The 23,891-nt window shown below is 39.1% G+C and overlaps 1 protein-coding gene across 3 annotated transcripts in view; it reads right to left on the reverse strand.

Moving 5' to 3' along the window:
- Positions 1-23,891, reverse strand: part of MYO1D (myosin ID) — a 386,969-nt gene that overhangs the window by 297,943 nt on the left and 65,135 nt on the right. The gene's annotated exons all lie outside the window — the stretch shown is intronic.

Raw genomic sequence — 23,891 nt, forward strand, 5'->3', positions numbered from 1 at the left:
CCGTGTTAGCCAGGATGGTCTCGATCTCCTGACCTCGTGATCCGCCCGTCTCGGCCTCCCAAAGTGCTGGGATTACAGGCTTGAGCCACCGCGCCCGGCCAAAATCTTAAATTTTTTTAATCTCAATGGTTTTTGTGGAACGGGTGGGTTTTTGTTACATGGGTAAGTTCTTTAGGGGTGATTTCTGAGATTCTGGTACACTTGTCACCCAAGCAGCAGTGTACACTGTACCAGGTATGTAGTCTTTTTTTTTTGGTGGGGGGGGGACCGAGTCTTACTTTGTGGCCCAGGCTGGAGTGCAGTGGCATGATCTCGGTTCACCGCAACCTCCACCTCCCGGGTTCAAGCGATTCTCCTGCCTCAACCTCCCAAGTAGCTGGGACTACAGGCATGTGCCACCAGGCCCGGTTAATTTTTGTATTTTCAGTAGAGACGGGGTTTTACTATGTTGGCCAGGATGGTCTCGATACTTGACCTCGTGATCTATCCACCTCAGCCTCCCAAAGTGCTGGAATTACAGGCGTGAGCCATGGCGCCCGGCCTGGTATGTAGTCTTTTATTCCTCGCCCACCTCACTCCCTTTCCCCCCAAGTTCCCAAAGTCCATTATATCATTCTTGTGCCTTTGCATCCTCATAGCTTAGCTCCCACTTACAAATAAGAACATATGATATCTGGCTTTCCATTCCTGAGTTACTTCACTTAGAATAATGGCCTCTAGCTCCATTCAAGTTGTTACAAAAGACATTATTTTGTTCCTTTTTATGGCTGAGTAGTATTCCATGGTGTATATGTACCACATTTTCTTCATCCACTTGTTGGTTCATGGGTATTTAGGTTGGTTTCATATTTTTGCAATTGCAAATGGTACTGCTATAAACATGTGTTTGCATGTGTCTGTTTCACTTAATGACCTCTTTTCCTTTGGGTAAATACCCAGTAGTGGGATTACTGAATCAAATGGTAGTTCTCCATCCTGTTTTCCACAGTGGTTGTACTGGTGAGTTTACATTCTCACTAGCACTGTAAAGTGTTCCCTTTTTCACTGCATCCATGCCAGTATCTACTATTTTTTGATTTTTTACTCTGCTGATTATTTCTTTTGCGGTGCAGAAGCTTTTTAGTTTAAGTAGGTGCCATCTATTTGTTTTTGTTGTATTTGCTTGTGGAGTCTTAGTCATGAATTCTTTCCGAAGCCAATGTCTAGAAGAGTTTTTCTATGTTATCTTCTACAATTTTTATGCTTTCAGGTCTTAGATTTAAGTATTTGACCCATCCTGAGTTGATTTTTGTATAAGGACCCAGTTTCATTCTTCCACATGTGACTTTCCAGTTTTCCCAGCACCATCTACTGAATAAGGTGTCCTTTCCCCAGTTGCTGAAGATCAGTTGGCTGTATTTGGCTTTATTTCTGGGTTCTCTGTTCTGTTCCACCAATCTACATGCCTATTTTTATACCAGTACCATGCTGTTTTGGTAACTATAGCGTTGTAGTATAACCTTGAAGTCAGGTAATGTGATGCTTTCAGATTTGTTCTTTTTGCTTAGTCTTGCTTTCGTGATGCAGGCTCTTTTTTGGTTTCATATGAATTTTAGGATTGTTTTTCCCAGTTCTGTGAAGAATGATAATGGTATTTTGATAGGAATTGCATTAAATCTATAGATTGCTTTGGGTAGTATGGTCATTTTCACAATACTGATTCTATCCATTCATGAGCATGGGATATGTTTCCGTTTGCGCCATCTAATATTCCTTTCCATAGTGCTTTGTAGTTTTCCTTGTAATCTTTCACCTCCTTGGTTAAGTATATTCCTAAGTTTTTTTTTTTTTTTTCCTCAGTTGTTGTGAAAGGGACTTTATTTGATTCTCAACTGGGCCATTGTCAGCATATAGCAGTGCTACTGATTTGTGTACACTGATTTTGTATCCTGAGACTTTACTGAATTCGTTTATCAGATCTAGGAGCTTTTTTGATGGGTCTTAGGGGTTTTCTAGGTATATGATCAGATCACTGGTGAACAGCGACAGTTCGACTTCCTCTTTTCCAATTTGGATGCTCTCTCTTTCTTTCTTTCTCTTGTCTGATTGCTCTGGCCAGGACTTCTGGTACTATACTGAATAGAAGCAGTGAACATGGGCATCCTTGTTTTGTTCTAGTTCTCACAGGGAATGCTTTCAACTTTTCCCCATTCAGTATGGTGTTGACTGTGAGTTTGTCATAGATGTGAGGTATCTGATAATGGTAACATTTCAAAACAGTAAATAAATATACCAATAATAAACAGCAATAAACAGTGTTAGAAAATGGGCTAGTCACTTGGAAAAATAAAAAACACAGGTCATTAGTGTCATAAGCAGAACTGTATTCTCCCAAAAGATATGTTGAAATCCTAACCCCCAGTATCTGTGGATGTAACCTTATCTGGAAATAGGGTTTTTGCAGGCGAAATCAAGTTAGGAGGAGGTCATTAGGGTGGACCTTAAACCAATAAAGAGAAAAATGTCTCAGGAAGGGAGAGACAGGGAACACTGTGCAATGACAGAGGCAGAGACTAGAAGAATGCAGCCACAAGTCAAGCCAAGCCAAGGATTGACGACCACTGCCAGAAGCTAGGAAGAGGCCAGGAAGGGTATCTCCCTTGAAGGTTTTGGGGGTATGGCTCTGCTGACACGTTGAATTTGGACTTCTAGTTTTCCGAACTGTGAGACAATACACTTCTTTATTTTAAGCCCCCCCTGGTTTGTGGTAATTTGTTACAATAACCGTAGGAATAAAACTAGTTATACTAAAATAAATTCAATAAAAATGTCTCGTTCTTCCTTACAAATAAAGAAATGCAAATCAAATCAATAAGATATGCTTCTTCACCTATATAGAGCAAGAGTTTTGATAGTGAACGGTGTTAGCAAAAATATGCAGCCTCAGGTATCTTCATTGCCATAGGTATCATCTTAACCGATCTGCTCAAACCACTCTCCATCCGTTCTCCATACAGTAGCAAGGATGGTCTTAAAATATAAATCTTATCTTACTCTGCATTCCGAGCCGTAAATCTTTTCAATGGGAAACTTTAATCTCAAGCCAATCTGACACACAGATATTGGTTCATCTCATGCCATCTATCTCTGATTACTGTGTGCACTGGCCTTTATTCATCTAAATTATCCTAACCCCATCATTCCACACCTGTTTGTTTCCTAAATTTCACACAAGTTCCTTATCCATCAAAATTCCTCTATCCCCCATCATTCCACACCTGTATGTTTCCTTTGTAATACCGGTCACAAGTTGTTTTTTGTTTACTTGTTTCTTGTCTGTCTGCAAAGGAATAGAGGACATTATCTATCTTGTTCATGTTTTATCTTCCAAGCAATCTTCTCTATGTGGACAACTTCACATAATCTAGATACAAATAGCAATTTTTATTCTAGAAAAATAAAATTAAATGGTATCTACTCCAACTCAGCTTCTGAGACAGATTTTTCATTATTGGAGAAGAAGGCTACAAAATATACTGGGGCTCAATTGGAATTGGAAGAATCAGTACTAACTCATAGCATATGGGGGGCAAAGAGAGAGAAGAGGTAGAGAGGAAGAGATCGGTATGCACACACACGTTTCCTAACTGTGTCCACTTAGAGAAACACTTAACACCAAATACAGGCTTGGAAATACCATTTTTCTTAACTAAAAGGACTCAGGGCTCCTTGAAGAAAAGTGGATTCTATCACTGGAACAGGGAAAGTACAAAATGATCCTGGACTATCAGGTTGAGCCAGACAGTAGGAAAGGCACATGTCAAAAGGACACAGGAGCTAGCATGAATGGACTTTCACTGCACCCATCTGGGACCACATGAGCACTAAAATCATGTCAGCAATGAGCGGGGCATGGTGGCTCACACCAGTAATCCCAGCACTTTGGGAGGCTGAGGCGGATCACCTGAGGTCAGGAGTTTGAGATCAGCCTGGCCAACATGGTGAAACCTCATCTCTACCCAAAATACAAAAATTAGCTGGGCATGGTGGCACGTGCCTGTAATCTCAGCTACTCGGGAGGCTGAGGAAGGAGAATCGCTTGAACCGAGGAGGCAGAGGTTGCAGTGAGCCAATATCACACCATTGCATTCTAGCCTGGGCAAAAAAAAAAAAGGATATTATTGGAACAACTGATAAAATCTGAACATCAGCTATGAATTAGAAACCAGAATTGTGTAAAAAAATTACACTTTCTGATTTTGATCATTGTATTGTGGTTTTGTAAGACAAGGTCCTTGTTCTTAAGAAACACACTCTGAATTATTATTGTTTTTTTTTTTTTACTGTCAGATGAAAGAAACAGAGCACATTTATTCAGAAAAAACAACTGTTTCCTGGCATTGAGTTCTAAACAAAAGTTATCAGTGGAGTTACAGGGACATGGAATGGAGTAAGATATTAAATCATCTCTTCAGCAGTGACTAACAATGGATGTGGGAATGTCCTTCATACCAAGACTTTTCAGTTGAATATTAAGCGAGATGCAGTGCCTGCCCCAGAACAAACATCTCATAGAGAACTCCTAGATTCTTTGATCCTCTGTAGTTATTGGATAAACTCTTTCCCTCTCTTTCTCAGCCCAAGGTGTTTTTGTTGTTGTTGTTGTTGTTGTTTTTATTATACTTTTTAAGTTCTAGGGTACACGTGCACAACGTGCAGATTTGTTACATATGTATACATGTGCCATGTTGGTGTGCTGCACCCATTAACTTGTCATTTACATTAGGTATATCTCCTAATGCTGTCCCTCCCCCATCCCCCCACCCCACGACAGGCCCCGGAAACACACCCTGACTTATTTAATGATAGGGGCCTGATGTCTCCAATTTATTCTCCAATGGTTACAAAAAAGAACTACATACATATATAAAAATATACAAAGAGAAATTAAGAAGCAAATAGAGCAAAAATGTAAACAACTGGTAAAGAACAAAAGGGGGTTTCTTGTAGTATCATCTACCTTTTCTGTAAATTCGAAATTATATAAAAATTAGAAGTTGATAATAAAAATCCAATTTCTAATCCTTTTTATATAGTAAATTAATTAATTTCGAATAGGCAAGATAAGACTCTTAGTAAAAGACTCAAAGGACGTAAATGAATACACAGTAAAAAGTGTTTCTCTCTCATCTTTCTCATAGCTTCCCTCCTCAGAGGCAACCACTGCTGCTGTTTTTCTGTAAATTTGTTTAGAAACAGTTTAGTAGTTGTTGTTTTTGCATGAATGGCATTTTTTTTTTCTCTAATTAAAATGTTTATCTTGGCAAAAGTCTCATGCAAGTAGACAGAGAAAAGCCGAGTTTTTTAAGGCTGCATAGTATTCCATTTCATGGGTGATTATACAATAATATATTTAATCAGTCCCTATTGAACATTTAGTTTTGTTACTATGAACAATGCAAGCATAAATGTAATGGTAGCTATTTCTTTGTGCATATGTGTATGTACATCTGTAGAACGCACATCTAGAATTCAAATTACTAGTTCAAAGGATATAAGCAATTAAAATTTATGAATTATATTGCCAAATTAGTCTCCAAAGACACTGTACCAATTTAAACTTCTGCTTATAATGTATGAGAGTTTCTGTTTCGTGGGTGTGGGTTTTTCAACCAACGATACTGGCCTATTTAGAAAGGACAGAGTTTTATTTTGAAAATACACAAAACTTTGACCCCTTTCTTCACAGATGCACCTAGCTTATGCAATGTTCATTAGGTTACTTTCAATAAGGTTCAGCCCACCTTGCCAGTTCTTAGATGAGAATCTTTCCCAAGGGTGAAAGCATCTTGTTTCTGCTTCTCTTGGCAAAACTCATGGTTTCCACGTGATGGAGTCGATGAGTTTTATCCCCTTGTTAGACTGTGTGTTCCTGAGATGGACAGGGACCATATGTTGGAAAGAGGAGGAGATTTATTTTATTTTTGTTTTTATTTTTCTAGAGACAGGGTCTCCTTCTGTCACTTAGGCTGCAGTGCGGGGGTATGACCATAGCTCCCTGTAACTTCAAACTCCTGGGCTCAAGTGGTTCTCCTGCCTCAGCCTCCCCAATAGCTGGGACTACAGGTGTACACCACCATGCCTGGCTAATTTTTTGATTTTTCTGTAGACACAGGTTCTCTCTATGCTGTCCAGGCTGGTCTGGAGCTCCTGGCCACAAATGATCCTCCTACCTTGGCCTCCAATTATGAGCTTTAGAGTCATACAGCACTGGAGCCCTGGGTTTGAACCCTGGCTCTGCTAGTTACTGATTGTGTGCATTTATAAACATCTGAGTAACTAGTAAGTGTCCATGTGCCAGGTACTATGTCAAGAGCACTCAAGCTGTCTTAAAATGATTTGGAAAAGGATGCTTTGTTTTGACCTTTTGTTAACACACTGAAGCCTAGAATTGACAGCTTGGAAGAGGGCACTTAAGAAGCACCACCACAGCCCACCAGTGCAGCACTCAAGCTCTTGACATAGTACCTGGCACATGGACACTTACTAGTTACTAGAAGAATAAGACATAGTATTATTGTACTCAAAGGCTTATATAAAGAGACAATGCCATGCAGTAAGCACAGTGATAGAGGGTTTAAAAACTAGGCTTTTTTTTTTTTTTTTTTTTTTAACTTATTCCCTTCTTGTTCTCATTTCCCTCTCTCTCTCTCTCTCTCTCTCTCTCTCTCTCTCTCTCTCTGTTCCAGAAAAGGTTTAAGGCAATAACAAAGATAGAAAGAATGTCATGGAATCTTACAGAAGGATACCTAACCCAGTTTTAGGAGTGGGAGGCTTCAAAGAAGACTTCCTAAAAATTGTATTGCTTGACATTTGAATTATTTATATGATTATATAATCTCCACATAGACAGTTCTAACCACTTCTTGGTTTACACGGTCTTAAAATGATTTGGAAAAGGATGCTTTGTTTTGACCTTTTCTTAACACACTGAAGCCTAGAATTGCCAGCTTGGAAGAGGGCAGCCCACCAGTGCAGTATATGGGCATTTCCAGGCCCATCGATAGCAGAGGAAGGGGTGTACTGATGAAGAAAGTGGGCTCTGGGATCTGGCTGCCGTTTAGCACTGACTAGCTCTACGATCATGTGGAAGCTGTTCAACCTCCCTGTGCCTCATTTTCTTCAACTGATACAGTACCTGTCCCTCAGCGGATTGTTACAAGAAGTGAGATACTCTGCATAAAGTGCTCAGCACACTAATTAGTACATGGTAACAGCACAGTAATACCAAGTCCTATTTTTATTATGAGCAATAGCAGAAGTCATAAGAACGGCAGGAAATATCTTTCCTCCACTTGAGTCCCATTGTCTAGCATGCGGCATCTGTGCTATGTTTCTGTTTAACATCACAGTGAAGGTTACTTCTAGCACAGCGAATGGTGATCCAGCTTGGCATCATGTTTAGAAAGCATTCTTCTAGCAGTTCGTGGGGACCCCTAAGGCCAAAAGCCTTCAGTAAAAATGCTTAGGCTTACCACAGGACATAAGAACTAGTTAGGGCCACTGGTGGTGGATTAAATGACTGACTTTGTGACTTCATCTTTTGGTTTTCTTCTTCTGGTGCAATATTTCTTCATTTGGGCTGCACAAATGATAGTTAACCAGAAGATGTAGTCAGGAGATGCCTAGCTGAATTATTTAACCCTTTCTCTGCAATGGAAAAAAACTGTTTTTGATATATACATTTTTAGGTAATGCTTGCTTTTTCAAAACACAATTCTTTTATTTATTAGGGCATGCCTAATTTTAAATGTTACTGATGTATTTAATTGTATTTGTATCCATTTGTTTATTCAATCAATCATTAGTTATTAGCACTCATGTTTCCAAGCATTGTGCTGGGAGCCACAGGCAGAAGAATAAACAGCAGACTCATCTCCACCCTAAGGCAGGCAATGATAAGGACAGACACTAAATGGAGGTCCAGGGAGAGCCAACAGAATGTGCACTGTACTGGTGGAGGGAAGCAACAAGTGTTTGAGGAATCCAGAGCAGGGCATGTGACTACACCACAGCAGAGAGAGCATAGAGAGGGAGGTGTGAGAGGAGGGCCAGAGCGCACAAGGCCTTAGGGCTTGTGGACTTTATCCAAGGGTGGAGCTTTAGGTATTGATCACATTTGCTTTTTTGAAAGCTTCCCTTTGGCTGCAGGGTGTAAGGAATTGAGTGCCTGCTAATGGACCAGTTAGGAGGCTACTACGCTGGTCCCAGAAAGGAATGACGAGGTCTCTGGTTGGGGTGGAGCCGGGGAGAGACAGAGAAGTAGATATGCTTTAAGAGTAGAGATAGAATCTATTGGAGAAGATAACTTACTGGGTATGAGAGGCAAGAAAGAAGGAAGTGTCAGGGTAAGTATCTCACATGAGCTACTGAGCAGACTATGATGCTCCATTAATGAGGATAGGGACAGGAGGAAACTGTGATTCAGACAGGCTATGCAATCTGTTTGAGACACCTGAGAGAGATCCAAGTGAAGATATTTCTCATGCTTCTTTCTCTCATGGTCGAATTAAACCTGATCCCCTGAACACAAAGTGAACAACACCGAGGATGGCAAACACAGAGCATCAGCAACGGAAAGGGCAAGCAGATATCCCCACCATCATGGCCGGCAAACACAGCAAGGAGAACGCATACTTCACTGCCCCATTTAAAAGTGGAAAAAGATTTTAAAGAGATAGGAGATATCTGGGTTCTATTGAATTTTTTTTTTTTTTTTTTTTTTTTTACTAACTGAATTCATCATATCAAGTTCCTCAGTGATTCAACCTTCCCGGTATAAGAAAATAGAAACAAACACAATACCTTCCTCCCATAAAACGTTAACTACTAAGGTCCCATGCAATTCAGTTTTTAAAAAAAATACCATAAAGAAGCTATACAACGTCAACACACGAATAAATCACAATAGCATTATTTAACTATGAAGTGCTTGTGAGAGTCTCCCCAGGGCCTGAAAGCTTAAGGAGATGAATAACTCCTCCCTTCTCAGGCCCAGTCCCAAGGTGCAACTTGGGCCAGCAGCTTGGGCCAGCAGCTTGAGCCAGCAAGACAGCAGAAGCAGGAAGAGAGCCTGCGGAAGACATCTACTCCTGAAGATTTAGAAAGAGGCCACCTGGGTACAACGTAGCAGTTACGTCAGACTACAACACTTCCTGTTTACAGGAGACTATAAAACCTGTGCCCCGTCCTCACTTGGTGCTGACGCCATTTTAGGCCTCAGCCCGCCTGCACCCAGGCGCTCATTAAAACAGCATGTTGCTTCATACCATCTCATGTTGTCTGTTAGCGCGCTCTCGGGGTTCAAACTGATACAAGAACCTTAACAGTGCTCAGTATCCAATAATGACAGAATGGCACAAAGATTTAAACCAAAACATAAGAATGAAAATAACCTATTAATAATGACACTGATTTTTCTCTTTCAACCAACAATAAACATAATTTTTCCAACATGGGGCTCAATATTTATATATTTATTCCTTTTCATCCATTCCATTTAGAAATGATTTTCCATTATGGTAACATTTGGCTACTTGGCATGCCTAGCGAAGTAGTTAGCTGCATTTTACCTTAACTGGGGAGTTAGCTTGTTTATAAATCAACACTGCTCAGGAAAATGAAGGCTACCTGGACCTGATGCAGAAAACTCTTTAGTAGGAATTCACAATTATATGAATTGATAACAATTATGCATTTTAAATAACACTAAAAACCATCTGAATTACAGTATTAAACACACTTTTTTTTTTTTTTGAGACAGGGTCTCACGGTGTTGTCTGGGCTTCAGAGCAGTGGCATGATTGCGGCTCACTACCTCTGCCTCATGAGCTCAAGTGATCCTCCCACCTCAGTTTCCTGAGTAGCTGGGACTACAGGCATGGGCCACCACATCCAGCTAATTTTTGTATTTCTTGTAGAGATGGGGTTTTTGCCATGTTGCCCAAGCTGTTCTCGAACTCCTAAGCTCAAGCAATCCGCTGGCCTCAGCCTTCCAAAGTGTTGGGATTACAGGTGTGAGCCACCATGCCCAGCCAAACATACTTTAAAAAAACAAATCCCACAGATGGCTGAGGACTTTAACTAAATAGAATAAACTTAAGATTTTCATCCCTTCCCACCGTCAAATTTATACTGGTAGGAAGCCTCTCTACCTTACACGGTACTGAGGTGTAAAGGGGTCTCTGGATGACAGAAATCTAAACAGTTATCCTGTCACTTTTAAATAACTATGCCTAATTCAGAAAATGACGGAAAACCTAGTCAGTACACTGCATCTTTTTTTTTTTTTTTTTTTTTTTTGAGACAGAGTCTTGCTCTGTCACCACGCTGGAGTGTAGTGGCACGATCTCAGCTCACTGCAACCTCTGCCTCCTGGGTTCAAGCGATTCCCCTGCCTCAGCCTCCCAAGTAGCTGGGATTACAGGTGCCTGCCACCACACCCGGCTAATTTTTTGTATTTTAGTAGAGACGGGGTTTCACCATGTTGGCCAAGATGGTCTTGATCTCCTGACCTCGTGATCTGCCCACCTCGGCCTCCCAAAGTGCTCAGATTACAGGCATGAGCCACCGTGCCTGGCCCACTGCATCACTTTTTTAAAAATGTAGTTCCTTATCCCACTTTTCACAACATGTGAAGACTCTGATATATTTAAGGAAAGGTTTTCCCAGGTGTTAGTAAAAATCCTCAGGTACCTAGACAGGCAGCTTTTGGGCACAGGCTGGATAGCACAGTAGTCCCCCTTATCCAAAGTTTCGCTTTTCGTGGTTTCAGTTATCTTTGGTCAACCATGGTCCAAAAACATAAAGATATTTCGAGAGAAAGATCACATTCATATAACTTTTGCTACAGTTTATTAATTGTTCTATTATTATTGCTGTTAATCTCTTACTGCGCCAAAATTATAAATTAAATGTCATCACATCTATGTACATATAGGAAAAAAAGTATATATAGTGTTCAGTATAAGTGGTCTCAGGCATCCACTAGACGTCTTGGAGCGGATCCCTCAAAGATGAGGAGCTATTGTAGTCGTGACAAGAGACACTGAAGACTCACAGGTGGTTAAAGTCAAGTCCATGGATTACTTTCATTTCAGTTTGCTGTCACAAAACTTTTTTAAGTTCAATAAACAGATTCACTCTAACCTAATATTTATTATGCATCAACTCTGTGCCTAGAATTATTTTAGATCTTTTCCATGTATGTTGCTAACTATACATTTACTAAATATTAATAGAAAATCTTCTAAACAGATAAGAAAGAAATACATTTATGCCAATCATTTAACCATCATCTCGACTTGGAGAAATACGAATTACAAAGCAAAGCTTTCACTGACCTGGGAAGGAGATCGACTTCTACTACAGAATGGATTGCATGAGTAGAAAAACTGGAAAGCTTCCCAGACGCTCCTAAAGTTATTGTTTGGCTACTGTTTCTGTTGGAGTGAATTAATAGCCAACACGGAACTGAGCAAAGTATTTTAAAATCAGCCAAAATATTTATTGAATGAATGAAGGGCCAGACACCTTGTCCGCCGGCTCTCCTTGGCTTTCCTCGTCAGAAGTCTGTAACATCCGTAAGGCTGCATTTCCTCGTGGAAAGCTTTTAATACTTCCTATATTCTGCACTATCCTTATACTTCCTGTATCTGGCAATTTCTTTTAGCTTAAGTTTATCTTTTTTTAAAGAATAATCTTCCTTGTGTCTAAGGTAGAGTAAGTGGTTACTTCCCTTCTCCTGTCCACAGTTAAGGAGGCTTAATCACTGCTTCAACATTGGGAGTGTCTGGAGGCACATGGAACTTCTACAGAGCTAATCTGGTAATACTGTAACTCTTTTGATGCCAACAGCCCCTAAATGGAAGCTAAGAATGTGAGATGGCATCCAAAAGTGAAATATCAAAAGCTGCTCACTGGGGCCGTCAGTGATATCTGTTCATTTTGGGACAGAGTGATTATGGTAAGGGAAAGGGAGCTGAATTTGGAAGGGTGTAAAGAAGACCTAAAGTAGGTGAAAGACATCAGCTATTGACACTCAGCAAAGAGTTTTCATCTTTAAATGATGGTTGAGATATGGCATTTTACAGCTTTCTTCCTAGATTGTAATCAAGTTTCCTAAGACACTGTGAGCCAGGTTTCTTTCTATTTATACTTATTTCCAGTACACTGCTGTGGGACTCAACAAGGTTTTTAGTAAGGTAAGAGGGAACTGGAACCACTAAGAGATTTATTATTAAAATTTGTAAGTATTAAATGGGTCCATATTCAGATATACTAATCAACACACGCTAAAGACAAACATGATTTGAATAATCTACTACTTTGCTTTATCCAGTCAATTCTTTTCCACTTGTGAAAATAACCAAGTATTTTCTATACTCAGGAATACCAGACATCAGGAAGTGAACTAAGAGAATAAGAATGCAGTGGCAAAGAAAAGAGTCAAAAAACTAAAAACAGATCAAATATATCAGGAAATGGAAAAAACAAATAATTTTCCCTATTTTTTTAGCTCCTCTAGCAGAAATTAAATCTCTTTTATTGCTAGATCTAACTGAGAAAGAAATTTGTGTAGGTAGATTGGTTGCCAATTTAAGACAAATACTATAATATTTTTTAAGTATCATCCCAACCATGACTGCATTCTGAGCTTCATAAGCCATTAAGAAAATCTTTAGTTGTTCTAAAAAAAAAGCTGACCTCAATCTCTTCAATAAATGGTGTTAGGAAAACTGGATATCCACATACAGAAGAATGAAAATACAACTTTATCTCCCCTCTTAAAGAAGAATCAATTAAAAATAGATTAAAGGCTTAAGCATAAGACCTGAACCTATAAAGCTACTAGAAGAAAACACAGGGGAAAAGCTCAATGACATTGGTCTGGGCAGTGATTTCTTGGATATAACCTTAAAAGCAAAGGCAAAAAAGAGCAAAACCAGACAAATGGGATTGCATCAAACTAAAAAGCTTCTGCACCGCAAAGGAAACAATTATTAAAGAGACAGTCTACAGACTGGGAGAACATACCTGCGAATTGTACTTTGGAAAGGGGCTAATATCCATAATATACAAGAAACTCGAACTACTCAATAATAAGAAAACAAATAAACTATTTATTTAAAAAGGGACAAAGGACTTGAATAGATATTTCTCAAAAGAAGACATACAAGTGACCAACACACATGAAAAGCTACTCATCTCTAATAATAAGACAAATGCAAATTAAAACCATAATGAGATATCACCTCATACCTGTTAGACTGGTTATTATAAAAAAAAAGAGATAAGAAGTGTTAGAGATGATGTGGAGAAAAGGGAACCCTTGTACAGTGTAGGTGGTATTATAAATTATACAGCCATTTTGGAAGACAGTACAGAGTTCTTCAAAAAACTGAAAACAGAATTACCTTACGATCCAGCAGTCCCACTACTGGATATATACATACCCAAAGGAATTAAAATCACTATGTCAAAGATAAGTCTGCACTCTCAATCACTGCACCATTATTTACAATAGCCAAGACATAGAAACAATCTAAGTTTCCATCAACAGAGGAATAGATTTTTAAAATGTGATATATATATAAAACAGAAAACTATTTAACTGTTATTTAAAAAAAAAAGGAAATTCTGTCATTTTTGACAACATGGATGAACCTAGAGGACATTATGCTAAGTAGAATAAGCCAGGCACAGAGAGACAAATACCACACGACCACACTTACATGTGGAATCTAAAAAAGTCAGACTTAGTAGAAGTAACGAGTAGATGGTGGCTACCAGAGGCTGGAGACTAGGGGAGGATTGGATGGGGAACTGGGAGATGCTGGTCAACATGTACAAAGTTTCAGTTAGAGAGGAGGAAAAAGTCACAGCAGGGTGACTATAGTTAATAATAATGTATTGTATATTTCAAAATAGCTAAAGGAGAGGTTTTTGTTTTTCCAGAGACAGGGTCCCACTCTGTTGCCCAGGCTGGAGTGCAGTGGCGTAATCATAGCTCACTATAGCTTCAGACTCCTGGGCTTGAGCAATCCTCCCACCTCAGCCTCCTGAGTAGCTAGGACTACAGGTGCATGCCGCAACACCAGCTAATCTAAAATAGATGTTTTTAACTGTCCTCATCACAAAGAAATGATAAATATTTGAAGTGACAGATATGTTAATTACCCTGATTTGACCAGTCGACAATGTATACATGTATCAAACATCACACTGTACCCCATAAATATAATTATTTGTAAATTAAATTAATAAAACTTAAGAAAAAAAGGAAAGTGGCTGTCCTCTAGTTCAATCTTGCTCATTTAAGCAGTAAACAGTCTAAGTGTCTATGAACATGACATTTCAAAAAAGTGAAAGAAAAACTAAGCCTATTTAAAAATAATATTATTTGCAAATCTTTACTTAAACAAGTCTCACATCTTCTGTGAATAAGACTTGAAACTAAACAATGTGATTGAATAACTAAAACTACTAATATTCTTATTTTAAAATTTCAGGAAATACTTTGTCTCAAGATTTTGCTTATAATTCGTCTAAGTTTAAAAAGTCAAGGGTTTGGCCAGCGTGGCCAGTATATTTGGCAGAGACAGGGCTGAGGATTCGGCTAGATCACTGGGCTGGTGGTGGGGCCAGGGTAAGGATTCCACTGGTGCAGCTGGGTTGTCCAGCAGGGGAGGGGTCTAGGAAGTGGCCTGCATGGCAGGGAGAGTAGAAATTAGTGACATACAGGAAGACTGAGAAAATAAGTATGTATGTTGAGGATAATGGGAACCCAGGTTTCTCCCTATCACAGAAAGAAACTACAAATATGAAAGAGGGAAGGTTAAAATAAACCCCATGGTGTTAGATTGAAATGATAAATATCAATATACCTATCAATAAATAGACAAAGAAACAGATGTAGACGTATGTGTGTGTGTGTGCATTCTCCAGCCCCCTTACTAGCTCTGTTTGCTTAGAAAGTGTAAGAGCAATGACACACCAATGGCAACAACTGTATCTACCACCCAGTTCTTGATTTCTAAATGTTATACTAAAGGAAACGGCTGATTCCATTATGGGGATACAGAAAATACAAGATGAACCTGGACCATCCTTATGAACCAGAAAATAAGGAAGTTCTCATGGAATGACAGACATGTCCAAACGATACTGCAGCCAGCTGAAAGGGACCTCCACTATCCAAATCTGGGATAGTTTATTGTGGAAAACAAGGAGAATCAATTCAGTTGTTGACTACCTGTTCTCAGTCTTGGCTGTGTGGACTACAGCTTCTACCCTGACCAGCCTTGTAGGAGACACATACCACTGATTACAAGAGAGATCAGACCAATGGGAATGAACTGGCACAAATTCACCACCACAAATGAACAAACAGCTCACATCTGTGCTCTTCTGACAGTATGATCACTTGTTTAAAGTACCTAATATGTAGATGCCTACACATCACCACATATGTATATATTTTGCTAATAAGCTTCCTCTTTGGACACAGAGAAGCAACACATTTATTTATGCTTTGAGTACTTTATTAAGGTACTAACAATTTGGATGCAGAGACAAATTGCTTCCATTGTTATGCATTAAAAATATTTTTTCTAAGTTTTATTTTTAATATCAGCTAAAGAAAAAAATGTTTTTTCTGGGAAATAACTTGTAAAACATGGTATCAATTAAGTTGGTCTTAAATTTTCCCTTTCTCAAATCCTGACTAATCTGACAAAGATTAATCACTTAGGAAAGAAAAATATTTTTCACTGTTAAAAATCTGTGGTTAAGAGTTAGTTTGACTTTTAAAATAATTTTCATATTGAAACAATTTCAAACTTAAAAGTTCTAAGAAAACCATTAAAAACTCCTAAATTTCATTCAGATGATTGCCCAATTGTTAATGTTTTCAAATCTGTCTTATTCTTACATATACATATATGTGTGTATGTATATCTATAACACATAGATACATACATACCTATTTCACTTGTTTATACAGATTATAATAATCTATTTCTGTGATCAACCAACTAAATAAACACAGAATGATATATGATTTTGTTCTTCAAATGATGCTTAATCAAGTTAGGAAAGGTATCTGCTGGTCTGAAAAAGCTGGAGGTTTTGTTTTGTTGTGGTTTTAGATTTGGTGGCCAAATCACACTATTATATACTAGTCCGGTAGCCAAACTGTTCATGGAAGTTAGACAGGCAAAGATAAGTGGAACAGAAAGGAAGTAAGTCAAACAGGGCATGGTGGGGGCTGTGAGAAGCATGAGCCCTGTATAAAGTGAGCAGCTGTTAACTCTAGCAGATGGTTCCCATTCTGAAATGTGAACCAAGTTGTGCCAGAACTTCCAATTTTTCAAGAGAAGCTGGAAATACATATTTTAAAAGGATGTTATCCTATTTTAAAATGAAACTAATGTTTACAAATTATGAAACTGGTTTGGGGAAAAAAATCATCTATAGCTTATATACATTGCACTACCAGCTGACAGGTGTAATAATCATTCCAGTTAATATCTGGTCATGACTAATCTAAAAGTTCTAACACCATAAATAGGCAATACACACTTTGCAAAACAATGAAAAAAAAAAATGACCCTAACCCCAAGGATCCTGCAGTCAATTCTCTTGCAAAGGAAGTGATGCAATATAAACTTCACTCTTGCTGGCAAGGATTGATTCCATATTACAAAACAACATCTGCAAAGCAGAGCTTTTAAAGGAATCTTACAGAGTAGTGCCACTTATAAAGAATCTACTCCAAACACAGTAATTACCAGGAAATTTGTAATGATTCAAGAGAACAAAGACTTTTGTTTTTCAGTTTTTAAAATTGTTTTAAAAAAGAACACAAGCAGGGAAGTTCCCTTTGCATTCAAAGGCTGAATGGAAGATTTATCTAGTAATATTAGTATTTATATGCAGTCATCCCTTGAAACCAGTGGAGGATTGGTTCCAGGACCTCCTGTGGATAGCAGAATTCTTGGATGCTCAAGTTCCTGACATAAAATGGCATAGTATTTGCATATAACCTACGCACATCCTCCTGTATACTTTAAATCATCTCCAGATACTTATAACGCCCAGTACAATGCAAACGTGATGCAACAGTTGCTATACTATATTTTGGGGGAATGATGACCTAAAAAAGTCTGCACATGTTCAGTACAGATGCAGATTTCCAAATATTTTCTATTAGCAGTTGGTCGAATCCACAGATGCAGAACACATAGATACAGAGGGCTCTAATAGTATGACTAACACTAACTAGTATGACTAGGGTTTACTTTGGAGTTTACAGGAATATACTAAAATTATTAATAAAACTGATACAATTTCTATTTTTAAACATTGTCCTTTAAGAACTATTTGAAGACCCACCATCTCCATAACGCTTTTCTTGACACCTCTAGCCTGGAGTGATCTTTCTCCCTGCACTGGACTTTCAGGACAATTACTGTCTCTACAATTTATTTGCCAATTAATTGGATGTTGCACTGGGGCATCTTGTCTATTGCCCTTTTAAGCAATTACATGTTTCACTGCTATCTAGTATTTTAAATGTTTCTACATTTGTTTATATTCTCCAATAGTTCCTAGAACAGTGTTATTTCAAGGGTTCCAGTCTCCAAACTGTCTGTTGCTTGGTCTGTGATAAGTAAGGAAATTAAGAGTTTAGTAACTTTAAGGACAATTTGACATTACAGTGGCAGCCAAGAGCAAGATCAGCGGACTCATTTTATTCAACAAAGTATAGAGCGTCTGCATGCTATCAAACTCACGTGGTGAGATTGCATGATAAGGTCCTGTGTGACACAAGCTGGATTAGTCACACACAGTCTGACCATGTTACAAACTGTCTTATTTAAGGGTATTATATAAATTCTAACTCAAAATATTATTTGCATTGTATTAAGAGGTAGGGCCTTTTGGAGGTGATTAGATTATGAGGGTTCCACCCCCATGAATAGAATTAGTGCTCTTATAAAAATGGGTTGAGGGAGCTTGCTTGCCCCTTCTGTCATATAAGGACAGCAAAAAGGCACCAGTTATGATGAATGGATCCCAACAGACACCAAATCTGCTATCAATACTTTGATCTTGAACTTTCCAAATTTCAGAACTGTAAGCAATACATTTCTGTTGCTTATAAGTTCCTGAGTTTAAGGTATTTTGTCATAGCAGCCCAAATACACTAAGACATTAGGGAAATAAAAAGTACATCATTTATTTTTAATCCTAATTTGGTTTCATGCCTAATCCTTTGCAAAATAAGCTTTATGGACTCGTTGTCCCCAAAATACATGTATTTTCTGTGTGTACAGTCATAGCAAACCAAATTATGGTGAAGGAAGCAGGTTCAGAGAAATGAAGACCAAAAGAGATTGTACTAGCTGTTACTTGGAGGTGTGATTTCCTCACATATTGAGTCTGGTTTTGAAGCCAAAACCGATGGAGAAGTGTGTTATTTGCAGAGATGACTAATGAAGCAATGAAACCATCAAAATTAGACAGCATTTATATATAAAACAAAAATAACTTCAAGGCCAAAATAATTCTTTGAAAAAAAAATGCCAGCTTTAAAAGCTGATGTTTACAGGATAGTCTAACCCTGGTCAAGGCAGCTCATTCAGGTTGGGCTGGTTCAAAGAAGCATCGCTCTTGGATCTCATTTCTGGAAGAGCTTTTTCAAAGACTATGTGTTCCTTCCCAGAGTTATTCCCTGATAGACACAGGACCTCAAGCCACATCTTTAGGGCTTTTCACCATCTTTACTTTCAGGTTACCTGCAACTTCAAGGAATAAACGGCCTTCTGGATTTTGATGAGAGGTAGAAGTTCATGATTATAAAAGTAACCTTATGGCTGGGTGCGGTGGCTCACGCCTGTAATCCCAGCACTGTGGGAGGCGGAGGTGGGTGGACCACGAGGTCAGGAGATCCAGACCATCCTAGCTAACACGGTGAAACCCTGTCTCTACTAAAAATACAAAACAATTAGCCAGATGTGGTGGCACATGCCTGTGGTTCCAGCTACTCGGGAGGCTGAGGCAGGAGAATCACTTGAACCTGGGAGGCGGAGGCTGCAGTGAGCCAAGATCGCGCCACTGCACTCCAGCCTGGGCAACAGAGCAAGACTGTGTCTCAAAAACAAACAAACAAACAAACAAAAACAACAAAAAAAGTAACCTTTTCGCACCATACCTAAGGTGTTAATGTTGTTGGTTTTTCAATTAGAGTTTAAATGTATTTTTTAAATGTATATTTAATATATATCCCATTTGTAAATTAGAATGTTTGGCTTTGCAGAAATAGTCATTAATCTGTGAAAAGTGAATCTTCAGCCTCAACCTCCTAGGCTCAAGTGATTCTCTCACCTCAGCCTCCTAAGCAGCTAGGGACTACAGGTGCATGCCACCACGCCCAGCTAATCTTTCAAATTTTTAAAAAATTTTCACTGGAGACAAGGTGTCGCTATGTTACCCAGACTGGTCTTGAACTCCTGAGCTGAAACAATCCTCCTGCCTCAGCCTCCCAAAGTACAGGTATTACAGGTGTAAGCCACCATGCTTGGCCAAACCTCCACATTTTGAATGCCTAAAGAGATTAATAATAAATATTCCAAGTAAGGATTATGTCATCTGTTACTATGTTTTTATAGCTCCAAGGGTGTTTGGCTTTCCAAGGCGTTGCTAGTCTGTTCCTTGCTTGTTCACCATGAATGAATTACTTATTTCTTTGCCTGCCCTTTAGTTCCAGCATATTCAGGAAAGGAGTGGTGCAGAGTAAATAGTGAATGGCATTTCCTATTTTATAAAATTGGCAACATGTAAGGCTTAAGTAAATAACATAGGATGTATTAATAAAAATGTAGGTTAATTTGGCAATTCTCTTTGGTCTATACATATTATATACACACATAAATAGGCTATAAGTTAATTTCATTTAGGGTGAAACAACAGTTGCACAACTCAGATTTCTCAAACTTGAATTTATTTTCAAGGAGGATTTCACAAAGTCAATTTAAACTAGACTGGAAAAAACCCACAAAAATTAATATACAATAATCCTACTATTTTAATATGTATGAATAAAAGGTAAAGACTACACTATAGTGTTTAAAGCAGTTTAAACTTTATTATTGGGTTGAAAATATAAAAAATTACAGTAAAAATATTTAAACAGGGTAACCTTAGTTCCACTCTCTAAAGGTTCCTATTGTTAACTTATATATTCTTCCATAAAACTTTATGTTCCTATACCCTGTGTATGTATATACATATTTAAAACAAAATTATACATAATATATAAAATATACACTGTACCCCATGTGTCATATTAATATATCTTGTCTGTATGTGATATATATCATATAATCTGATCTACATGTTTTTCTCAATTAGGATGTCTTAAATACTAAAGGTAACATTAGCAGTAAATAGTAAAGCAGGCTTATATCCCAAACATTTCATCTGTTCTCCCACACTTCTGTGGGAGTTAGGCAATAGAATACTATTAGCTCTGCCACACAGGCTGTAGGATACACACACACTTCTGGGCCAAAGCACAGAAAAGCTGGTGTGCACATGCTTTGGTGACTGAGGAACCTCTGTGTTTGAGATGGCAGAGCCACAAGATCAAAGCAGCTTGTGTGCTCAGTGATTGCCTAGAGAGTCCCCTGGATTCACAGAAAAGTTTATGTGAGTGAGAAATAAGCCTTTCTTACATTAAGTCACTGAGACTTGGGGGTTGTTTGTAACTGCAGTATAACCTTCCCTATCTTAAATCAGCAACCCTTTCACATTACCATATTTGCATACCTCATTTTCCTAAATAACAGCATAGATATGTTATAATTAAGACATCAGCCCCTACTGAGGTACTTTTAGGTTGCTCCTGCTTTTGTGGTTGCTATTGTTACTATAAAAAATGTTATCATTAACATCACCTTACCCACAATTTTCCTAACCCAAACAAGTATTTCTGTGGGGAAATTTCTTGAAGTGAGAACTGATGGGTCATAGAATACTAAATTTGATGCTTTGGAAGGCCGAGGTGGGAGGATTGCTTGAGGTCAGGAGTTCAAGATCAGCCTGGGCAACATAGTAAAACCTTGTCTCCACAAAAAAATTTAAAAATTACCCAGGCATGGTGGTGCATGCCTGCGGTCCTAGTTACTCAGGGGGCTGAGGCAGGAGGATTGCTTGAGCCCAGGAGTTCGAGGCTGCAGTAAGGTATGATCATGCCACTGCACTCCAGATGAGAGTCTGTCTCTAAAAAAAAAGTAAATTTGAAAGAAATATTTAAGTAATACACCGATAATCAGAATTCAAAAGATATAAATGGAATGCAGTGAAAAGGTTCCCCTCACACTTTATTCCAGAACTTCCGGTGCTTTTATCTGACTATAACCAATGCTATCAATTTCTAATGTATTCTGAGCACTATGAATGGAATATTTGCATCCCACCCCCTGCCATGCCAAAATTCATACATTGAAATCTAACTCCTAATGTGATGGTATTTGGAGAGGGGGCCTTTGGGGGTGACCAGGTCATCAGGGTAGAGCCCTCATGAATGAAATTACTGCCCTAAAAGGAAGAGGATACACAGCTAACATACTCTTTTTCCACCATGTAATAATACAATGAGAGGGTGGCAGTCTGCAACCCAGCAGAGGTCACTCACAAGAACCCAACTATGTCAGCACCCTAATATTGGACTTCCTGGCCTCCAGAACTGTGAGAATAAATTTCTGCCATTTATAAGCTACCTACTTTATGATATTTCGTTATAGCAGCCTGAAAGACTAAGACTGAGAAATTTTGTATGCAAAATTTTATGCCTTTATGTATATCCATATGTATATGTATATATGTAAATATGTGTATGTATATGTACACATAAATACACACATGCACATGCATATGTATATTTAGGGTAGATATGAGAGAGATTTCTAAATTGTATCTCAAAGAAAATGCCTGCTCTCCCACACCCTCCTTGGACTGGTTTTTATTCATTTTTATTTTTGATTTTAAGGCAGGGTCTCGCTCTGTTGCCTAACCTGGAGTGCAGTTGTGCAATCATGGCTCACTGCAGCCTCAAACTCCTGAGCTCAAGCAATCATCCCACCTTAGCCTCCTGAGTTGCTAAGACTACAGGCATGTCCCACGACCCCCAACTAAATTTCTTTGTTTTTTATTTTGTAGACATGGGGGTCTTGTTATGTTGCCCAGGCTGGTCTTGCACTGCACTCCTGGCCTCAAGCAATCTTCCCCACTTGGCCTTCCAAAGTGTTGGAATTACAGGCATGAGCCACTGTACCTGGCCTAGGCTGTTTTTTTTTCTTTTTCTTTTTCTGAGACAGAGTCTTGCTCTGTTGCCCAGGCTGGAGGGCAGTGGCATGTTCTTGGCTCACTGCAACCTCCACTTGCTGGGTTCACGTGATTCTCACACCTCAGCTTCCCAAGTAGCTGGGATTACAGGCATGTGCCACTATGCCTGGCTGATTTTTGTATTTTTGGTAGAGACAGGGTTTTGCCATGTTGGCCAAGCTGGTCTCAAACTCCTGGCCTCAAGTAATCTGCCTGCCTTGGCCTCCCAAAGTGCAGAGATTACAGGTGTAAGCCACTGTGTCTAGCCATTGGGCTGTTTTTAAAACAAGAGGCACTCATGCAGTGTTTCTGTGCTCAGCAATAACAGCAACTGCTAATACTTGGACAACCCTTTTGCATCATCTTATTAGAAGGGGTCCAACTACAATTGTCAGGTGAGCTGATAATCTTTATAGTATTTGCAGTACAAATTCACAACGATCAATGATCTGCTTCTCTAAAGACAGGCAAAAACTAATTAACGCTTCTTCTATACCTAAAGGCAGTGGGAAAGGGCTAAGTAAAGCGTGAAGGGAAAAGGCCAGGACAAAGCAAAAGCAGTGGCATGCAGGTGACCTTGAGAAGCATGAGCAGGAAGCAGCCAGGAGAATGATGTGGCTGAAAGGTGTACGTGAACACTGGGGAGCAGTGGTGAAGGGGAGGAAGTAGTGGGTAGCCAGAGTCAGGAACCAATGTGACAAGGGACTATATTTGAAGGGTGAGGAAGCTGCAGAGAAGAGCACCCAGAGAGCAGATGGAGGCTGAGAAAGGGAGGGGAGAGTAGGTGGCAAGAGAAACAGAAGGGCAGATACAAAAAGTTCTAAGGGTGACTGTGAAGTTTAGAGTTCACAGACTCAGAAAAGGTAAAGATGGTTGGGTGTCCTGTGTCAGAATGTACTGGGGGATTTTCCCTAGTAATTTAGGTCTAAATCGCAAATGATTGAACATTCCTGATCTCTGTTTCATATGTTTATACTTTTGGGGAACCATAAGGTTAAGTCTGTAACTTTTTTTTTTTTTGAGACAGAGTCCCGCTCTGTTGCCCAGGCTGGAGTGCAATGGCGTGATCCTGGCTCACCTCAGCCTTTGCCTCCTGGGTTCAAGCGATTCTCTAGCCTCAGCCTCCTGAGTAGCTGGGATTACAGGCACCTACCACCATGCCCGGCTAATTTTTGTATTTTTAGTAGAGACGGGGTTTCACCATGTTGGCCAGGCTGGTTTCAAACTACTGACCTCAAGTGATCTGCCCGCCTCGGCCTCCCACAGTGCTGGGATTAGAGGCATGAGAAGTCTAACTTTTAATATGCCTTTAAATAACTGTCCACTTATCACAATTTCCTGGGCTTAGGATAAAAGTATTCTGTTTGAGGAGGAGTCATCTTTTTTTTGGTAATTTAATATTCATGAGTCTTTTAAAAAGTAGATTAAATTATTTGACCTTTTAAATTCTGAATTAATTTTAA

The sequence above is a fragment of the Theropithecus gelada genome, chromosome 16, assembly GCF_003255815.1.
Source record: "Theropithecus gelada isolate Dixy chromosome 16, Tgel_1.0, whole genome shotgun sequence".
In the NCBI taxonomy this organism is placed as follows: domain Eukaryota; kingdom Metazoa; phylum Chordata; class Mammalia; order Primates; family Cercopithecidae; genus Theropithecus; species Theropithecus gelada.